This window comes from Chinchilla lanigera, unplaced genomic scaffold (genome assembly GCF_000276665.1).
Source record: "Chinchilla lanigera isolate Chin_1 unplaced genomic scaffold, ChiLan1.0 scaffold00154, whole genome shotgun sequence".
NCBI lineage: Eukaryota > Metazoa > Chordata > Mammalia > Rodentia > Chinchillidae > Chinchilla > Chinchilla lanigera.
Window position 1 is genome coordinate 1,775,704 of NW_004955555.1, and position 9,169 is coordinate 1,784,872.

Sequence of the window (9,169 nt, forward strand, 5' to 3'; positions counted from 1 at the left end):
AAGCGAGATACGGCAGTCACAAAAGGACAAACACTGTACGATTCCACTTATATCAAGTATTCAGAGAGGTCAAAATCACAGACAGAAAGTAGGATGGTGGTGGTGGGTGGAGAGGAGAAGGACGTAGGGGCACTGTTGCTTAGGGAAACAGAATTTCAGTTTTGCACAGTGAAGAGATGGGTGGGGGTGGATGGTGAGGACAGCTGCACAACATAATGAATGCATTTTAAACCACTGAGCTGTGCGCCCGAAGTGGCTGAGATGGTCAATTTTATATTATGTGTTTTACCATAATAAGAAATAAAATTAAATTTCATTTATTAAGTTCTACTCAGTTTTATTATTTTTAAATATATTTTAAAACATATGCAGCTTATAATAAGTCAATTATACCTCAAATGCTGTTCAAGCCAGGGGTGGTGGTGGCACACGCCTGTAATCCTAGCACTCAGGAAGCTGAGGCAGGAGGATTGTTGCAAGTTTGAGGCCAGCCTGGGCTATGAAGTGAGCTCAAGGCCAGCCTGAATTGCAGAGTGAGACCCTGTCTCAAAAAGACAAAAAAGCTGAGGTTCCATAGTGTAATGGTTAGCACTCTGGACTCTGAAAAAGATAAAAAATTTTAAAAAGCTATTCTAAAGCAAACAAAAATCAACAAGTGGTCAGATTTGGTGAATATTCCGGAGGTAAAGCTAACGGATTTGATGGGTGTGAAAGACGGGAACTAGGGATGACACTGAGCTGTAGGAAGGGTTGAAAGTGACAGGATGAGTGACAGCTGGGGACACCATGAAGGCTTTGGGCACAGGGCAAGGCTCAGATGACAAAGTCTGAGCTCCAGGGTGGAGGTGGACAAGCCACCTGTTACTGGTTTTGGGGTCCTGAAGATTCTTTCCAGGAATTCTTTCCACGTTCTTGGTGTCCTGAACAAAGCATTGGACAAGAACACAGAAAAGGTAGCAAAGGTGTGCATTTATTAAAGGTGAGAAAAGAAATACTCTTCAGAATGAAAGCAGGCCACTGAGAAAGTCCACAAGGTTAATGGAGGCAGCAGAGGGGGTGGGAGATGTCTCTTATATCTCCCGTCCTCCAGCTGATGTCAGCCCTATCAAAAGCCTCAGCCACTTCAGGTGCACATTTTCATACCAGGTGTAAATGAAAAATTGAAGATAGCTCTTGCTGGTTGGTCCCAGGTGCAGGGTTTGGGAACTGAGTTCTGTGCCAATGGTCTGGGTCTCCATGACTGACAAGCTATACCCACTTGCTCACACACACACACACACACACACACACACACACACACACATACACACACACCATCTTCTGTCTCAGTCCTGCAGATAGCAACACTTAGGAGACCATTGAAGAGACTTCTCTGCATCTCCACAGAGAAATAGGAACAACAGCCGGGCATGGTGGTGCACACTTGCAATCCCGGCACTCGGGATTGCTGAGGCAGAAGGACCCCTGTGCGTTCGAGGCCAGCCTGGGCTACAAAGAGAACTCAAGCCCAGCCTGAACTGCATAGTGAGACCCTGTCTCAAAAAGACAAAAAAAGAAAAGAAAAGAAAGGAACAGGAACAAGAAAAAACATCTGGGAACAAAGGAGCAGGGGTAGTGACATATTATTCAATTAGCTCTGAAAAAATTTACAAGCTGTAATGTGCAGTGTTTGCCAATTTCTGTAGCATGAATCATCATGACCAAGTTCCAACTACCAAAGGTTTTACAGCTGGTGGCATTCAGGGATCGTTAACTGCCCAACCAAGCTGGTGTGAGGGGCTCTAGTAGCCACTGAGGAAGAGGGGGCGGCAGTAATTCTGCTTTTGAACGTCTGGAGAACATCGGCTGTGCTTGGCCTGCCTGGTTTCACCCCATCAACACAACGAAGGGGAAAATAGAGGCTCAGAGAGACACTTGCTCACAGCTATGCGACCAGCAAGTGCAGAGCCTGGGACCTGCACCCAGGCTGGCAGGCTGACTGCTGCACAGCGCTGACCACTTGATCACAGTGCCCAGCAGGTCCCCTTACTGAGCACGCAGGCCCAGGCTCCAGGAGTGCGAATGTAACCAATCTGTCCTGAAGAGAGAGAAAAATCTTTTCGATAGCTCTCCCTCCCTTCCCAAACTTCTTTTCTTATGTGGTCCTTTATCTTTTTTGTATTCTAATTTCTTTTTGTAGTCTCATCTCTAAAAAGAAGCCTCCATAGCAGCCTTCTTCCCCATCAGCTTATATGCACGGACCGAGCAGTCTGAAAAAGATGCCGGAGATCAAGGTCCAGTTTGCTTTCATTCCCAAGAGGTAGGAGGGGAGACCAGAGCGGCCACTGAACAAAGAAACACATTGTCTAAAGACTCCCCCGCCCAGTGCGGGAATTTCCTTATCCGTCACCTCATGTGTCCTCTTCATCATGTAGGGATGGGGTCTGCAGGCAGGGAAAGAATAGAATAAGGGCCTCAAGGGGGCGGGGGATTTAGCTCAGCGGCACAGCGCTTGCCTGGCAAGCGCAACGTCGTGAGTTCGATTTCCGGTACCGGAGGGGAAAAAAAAACAACGGAGAAAATAAAAGATGTTAGTTGAATAAGGGCCTCATGAAGCATTATGAAAGAAATTAATAGAAAGTCTTACTGAAAGCCATTTTGCCACTGTAGTTAGATTCGCTAGCTAACCCCAACTCAAGGGGTGAAAACATGACTCGAGGAATTCCTTTAAGAGCAGTTAAAAGGACAGAGGTAGAGAGACAAAACGAAAGAGAAACCAGGTCTAGAGAAGGCACCAGATAGAAAAATTAGTAGAATTTACGACCAAGGGGGGAATGCTCTCTAATGGGGAGATTAACCGGAAGAACAGCCGACAGGCAGAGGCCCGAGAAAGCCAGAAACATGAAAACCGTGGTAACCACCCCCCCACACACCTCTAATACAATCCAAAGGAGACAAGTGGCGGCTGCCTAACTTAAAAGAAAACTCTTATTTAGCATATAAAAATAGATACACACACATATGTATTTTCACTCTGAGGTCACCATATTACTTCACTAGATACACACGCATCCCCTTAATTACTGTCAGCTGCCTTTTCTTATAAGGCTTCTCCTAACCAGCCTATAAATCCCAGAGACAAGGCCCTAACAAGGATAAAAAGGCAGGAGAAAGTCAAACAAAGCCCCCCAGAAGGAACCTGCATGAAGGCAGCGGTGCCCAGGTTAGAGTCTTATAACCTGGGGCCCACCCAAAGACAGCGCAGGAAACCAATCAGACTGTGACAAGTTCCCAGAATCCACTAGGAGGAAGGGTCCCTTTCCTCATAAAAGAAACCAGGGACAAAGGCTCCGGAGCATCCATCTTTTCCCAGACACCCTGCCCTCTCTCAGGGGCAAGTTGCACCTGTCTGTTTTTTTCCTCCTTAGAAATAAAGCATCTTTTTTTCTTAAACTCCATCCTTCTCATTCATTATTGGTGCCGAGTTTTCAGTCTGGGTTAGATGCTCATCCTGCTGTGACACTCACAATAAAAACCTAAGCCCGGGGTCAGATAGATTTAAGGCAACAGAGAGACCTCTCTGCCTTCTGCAGAGCTGTCACTAAGTAAGCCTTTTCCTTTCACCAAAATTCTGTCTCCTGTTTTTGGCAAGTGGAGGGCAGTTCTAACATAGATAGTGCAATTAGAGACTATGAGATTGTAGGTTCCAATCCGACCTGATGCTCCCAGCCCCCAACCCACATGCCAGCAGAGGCACTACCCTCAGCAGGGAACTCAGCTCAGCACCACAGCTGTCCTTGGCAAGCACAGGATCTTGTAAAGGAGATAGAATAAGCAATTTTGGAGGTCCCAAAATATCTAGGAACAGCCGGAGACGCCCGAAAATTTACACTGGGAGCTTCAAGGACTCTGCCCACTGAGGTGCAAGACTGCCTGAGAACTTTGACCACAGATGTTTATTAAAATCTTCCCACTTAATGTTCTCTGCTTTTTTTCCATCTCTATAAAAGAGGCACACTTCTCTTTGTTCAGTGCAGAAGGTCTTGGGGCTGGGGATTTAGCTCAGCGGCAAAGTGTCTGCCTGGCAAGTGCAGGGTCATGAGTTCAGTTCCCGGTACCAGAGAAAAACCAAAAAAAAAAAAAAAAATACAAAAGGTCTTTTCACTGTCTACCTGTGCCCAGGCACAATAAATCCCATGCCGCCGGGCGTGGTGGCACCTATAATCCCAGCACTTGGGAGGCTGAGGTAGGAAGATTGTTGCAAATTTGAGTCCAGCCTGGGCTACATAGTGAGTTGAAGGCCAGCCTGAACTGCATAGTGAGACCCTGTCTCAAAAAGACAGAAAAAATAAAATAAAATCCCATGCCATGTTGCCCTTACACAAACCTAGTGGTCTCAGCTGGTCTCCCTCTACTCTCGCTGTGTGTTACAGAAAACACTGCCCTCTTACTTGAAGGAAGCTGAGCGGCACTCTAGCGCCAACCCCCCTGACCCTTGTCCTAAAGCCCACTACCTGTAGGCAGAGATAAAAATAACAAAGACCCCTGAAATTTTCCAAAATTCCAACCAGGACTAATGTGTGCTGGACCTGTTGGCATGACCTACAAGGACCTTTCTTCACTTAGCACTCCCTACAGGTTCATATGTATGGACTGCATCTCACACATCCAGTTATGACAGAGTGAATGTGGGAGAGGACATGCGCGGTAGATACAGCTGACGTGACCCAGCAGCCACATTGTCAATCATGCTCCGGGGAGACCCAAGGAGAAGCACCCTAGGTCTGGTGCAACATTTCAAATTCTTCAGGCCAATGCCCTCAAGCTCTCATGACATTTTCCTTTCTGCCAACATGGACTCACTTCCTCTGAGTGTACTTTATGTCATTCAATGTCATTAAACTTAGCTGCTTTTTCCCTTTCCATTTCATGCTCTAATTATTTTTCATCATGCATGAGAACCCGGAAACCTGTCTCCAGACCCTGACACCCGTGATGGCAGTCCGAATCTTAACCTCCAATAATATTAAATTTCCAGACAGTGTTAGGGCACAGACTCTACTGTTAATCCTCCATTTTACAGATGGGGAAACTGAGGTGAGGAAGAGCAACAGTTTGTCCCATATCTCACACTGCCTGGTAGTAAACATAGGACTTGCAATCAGGAAGATCTATTCCTGTCACTGGACAGAACCTGAGAGGCCACCACCCAAGAGGAGAAAAAGGCCTCCACTCACTTCCCCTGTGGGATAGGTTGTAAGTTCTTGACTTACAGAAAAGAATTACAGGACGTGACAGTGAGGGCACGGAGTTGAGGAGCCCACACTCAGTAGGGAATGTGGGTGTCCTTAATGAGATGCATTATGGTCTGGGACCGGGGGTGTTTCTGTGGTTTGGGGGGTGTCCTCAGGACATCTGGGATGTATACTCCTCCTGTGCGTCAGGTTACCCATTCGGTAGGCTACATTAGATGCAAGCCATTCACATGCATTTGAAGTTTAGAGTTCTGGTGGCCACGTTACAGTGCTGCTTCCTCCAGGAGAGGGGTGGGAGCAGGTGAGAAGCAGGCTGGGCTCACAGGGGGGAACACAGCCTTGGTTTACAGGCTGACCAAATCTCTAAGACCTTTTGGCATTTTGTTTGTTTATTTTGGAGTTTCCTGTCAGGGAAAAAAGGTACTGTAATCTTGGGTAGCTTTGATTGCGCCCTGAAGCTACAGTTTTCTTATAAACAAAACTGAATTTTATGATTTTCCTTGTTGTAGCGATGGCCCAGTTGCAGCAAAAGGGCTAAAACCCTTAACTGCAGATGCCACTGAAGCCGTCCCGCTATCAGCAGGCAGGTAACGCACTGATCGAAACTTTGCAAACCTTCCAGGTAAGGCCCCCTCCTCCTCCAGTGTATCCTGGCCCTGCTTCTCTAAGAGCCGGCATCTAGGCCTCCTCATCGCCTCCAGCTAAAAGGCCTCCGGTAAGGGGAGGAAACAGTCTTGTCAAACGGCAACTGCGAACATGCAATTTTAAACACGAAGCAGGTGCTCCTGGAAAATGTACAAAGTGCTAGAGGACCAGCAAAAGGCATTCTTTAGATAATCACATTTGCTACCTCTCCGCACCCCAGTCTCTCACCCTGACATGGGATTCCTCTCCTTCCCTGTACTCTGGCCTAACTAAAGTCTTATCCTGACTCTTGTCCTTGCCTGGTAAATTCCTTTACTGCCCGCATCACCGGCAACATTGGCCTTCCATGTACCGTCTTGAAAGGAAAAGCCAGTGGACATCTTCCCCTGAGTTGTGACCCTTACCTACATTCTTTGGCGCCCCATAATTATGAAGCCTGTTAAGTTTGTTTACTGTACAAAACATTCCAGATCAGGGGGTGTTCGCCTCTTGAATAAGCTGGGGATGGCTTTGGGAGCAGGCACAAAGCCAAGGAGCTGTTAATCTCCTCTTTAAATATAGCTTTGTCGCTTTATGTGAAGAGAGAAAATTCCCCACCCCAACCAGAGCAAGATCCCCGCTCTGCCCAGCTGGGAGCGCACACTACTCACCCCTCCCATGAGGCAGCCAGGTGGAGTACTCAGCTGCCATCTCCCGGAGCCATAAATAGGGCACCGGTCTCCAGCACCCTCTCCCTGCCGCCAGAGAGAAGCGTTCTAGTTTGACACCAGATCTGAACCAACCTTCGTCTCACCATTGTCCTCCCCTAAAACGCGCCAAGGGGCACCATTTGCACAGCACACAGAAAAGGCTTCCCAGAGGGTCCACCCAGGCAGTGACCTTGCTCCTAGTCTACAGCTCAAGGGGCAATAAGGGGCAGGAAAGAAGTCGATGGAAGAGAGCACCCCCACATATCCTCTGCGGAGCAAAAACAACAGCCTCCATTTAACCTCCACCCGAGATAAGTTAACATTGTCCACCTAGATGAAAGGGTCATAGCCAAGCAACAGAAGAACTCAGTGGCAAACGGAGGGTGGCGCAGGGTGTGCCCTGCATGCAGCCTGCAGCTCGGACACAAGGGTGTTTCTGTGCACCCCAAAACAATCCCTCTTCACTGAGAGCAGCCCAGCCATGTGTGTTCAGCCCGAGTGCCCAGGCCCAGGTGTCACATCAGAAGCACTCTGTCGACCTCACCTGGTGCGGTTCTCATTGGAATTCTCCAAAAGAAGAATTGGAGGTGAGAGAACACCTTTGGGTGTTCTCGGGACAGTTGGAAAAAGGGGGAGGGTGATCCAGACAAACAGAACAGCAGGGGGGTGGGCACCTGCGACTTTCTTATTGGCCGTGCTGCCCTCTCATTGCCCTCTCCTTAGCTACAAGGTGCCCTCCACACCTTCTCATTGGCTACAGGGCCCGCTCCACATCTTCTCATTGGCTACATTTCCTTCTCATTGCCCAGTCCTCAGGCAGGAACATGACCAGGAGAATTATCTTCCCAAAGGCCCAGGCTGGGTATCCTAGTGCTCATCTGCCAGCCTTTCCCACTCATTAACTGAAGTCATCAGGATTATGTTTAGGGGACCATAAATTTATAGGAGCATAGTCCCCAAGTGAATTCAAATATGCCTAGGAATGGGACATCTCCAGATGTTCCTGGCAGACACACATTGGGAATCCTGGGAGCTTGTTAATGAAGAGACCCGGGCCCAGGCCTGGTAAAAGGTGTCCAGCCGGCAGCACAGAGAGAGTAATAAAACAATAGAACACTTTTATTGTCTAAGGGCACGGAGAAGGCCGCTGGGAGGAGGGGTAGGAGAGGTGGAGTTGGCGGGGCAAAGGGAGATAGTCTTCTGGGGTGGACAAAGGAGCACAAAGGTTATATATGGTCAGGCTAGAGGCGGGGTTTAGGGGGTGGGCTAGCTGACGTGGCAGGCTAGCATTGGGTGTGAGTGTGGGAAAATGAAACAGGATATTACATAAAGGGGAGTAGGAAGTCGTAATTTTACTCCGGGAAGAAGGGTGGGGCTTAGCACATGGCCTCTAAGGGCCAGTGCCATATTGGCCATGGAACATAGTCTCCAATAGGTGGCACCACAGCGACTATAAAGGAATTATGAAGACCTTTCACCTGGAGATTCTGATGCACATCTGGAGTGGGCCAGCGACCCACATTTTATGTTTTGTTTGGTTTTATTTTTTTTGAGACAGGGTCTCACTATGCAGCCCAGGCTGGCCTTGAATGTCTAACAATTCTCCTGGCTCTGCCTCTGAGTACTGGGATTACAAGGGTGCATGATCATGCCAGGGTATGGGCCCCATTTTATTTTTGTTTTGGTTTTTTTTTTTTTTTTGTCTTTTGTCTTTTTTTTGAGACAAGGCCTCACTATGCAGTTCAAGCTGGCCTTGAGTTCACTTTGTAGCCCAGGCTGGTCTCAAACTCACAACAATCCTCCTGCCCCAGCCTCCTTAGTGTTGGGATTACAGGTGTGTGCCACCATGCCTGGCTATGGACCCCATTTTAATGAACTGCTCAGTGATGATCTTATTTTCTATAATTTGAGAAGAACTAGCTTAGGGCATGGCATGCCACTCAGAATGTGGAGCCGGACCCTGCTATGTGCCCTGGCAACAGTCTCCAGACCTCTATGATCGATCCCGCTTTGAAGCCCAGAGCTGACCACCGTCAGGCCGCTGAGCCTATGTGACCACTGAGCAGCTGAAATGGGGGTGGTCCACATTGGAATGTGCTGTGTCAAGTACACAATGGGTTTGGAAGGCTTAGTATAAAAAGCTAGCCTTGAACTCACAGTGAACCTCCTGCTTAGTGGAGAGCAGTGGGAGCCTGCTTAGTGCCAGGGTTACAGGTGTCCACTGCCACACCTAGCTATTTATTTTATCTTGAGACAGGGTCTTGCTAAATTACCCAGGCTCACACAACTTCACCAAGCCTCTGCCTGGGCCCTGCTCAGTTTGTAAGGCAGCCAATGCACCTAACTCGTGGCGTTGGAGGTTTGAGTGACCCGGCTCCCGGAGTGGGACTGCGCCAGCCAAATCCTCATTTCCCGCTCTGATGACTGAAGAGGCCCAGGGGAACCTGCAATGCCCCTGTCCACGGACATCACCGTCTCCTCCAAGGAACCCTGGGTAATCTTACACATCATGGGTGAGCCAATTCAATTACCCCGTTCTGTTTTTTATTTACTTCTCTAGAAAACTCTCCTTTGGATCTGTAACCGTGGTTGGCTATATAG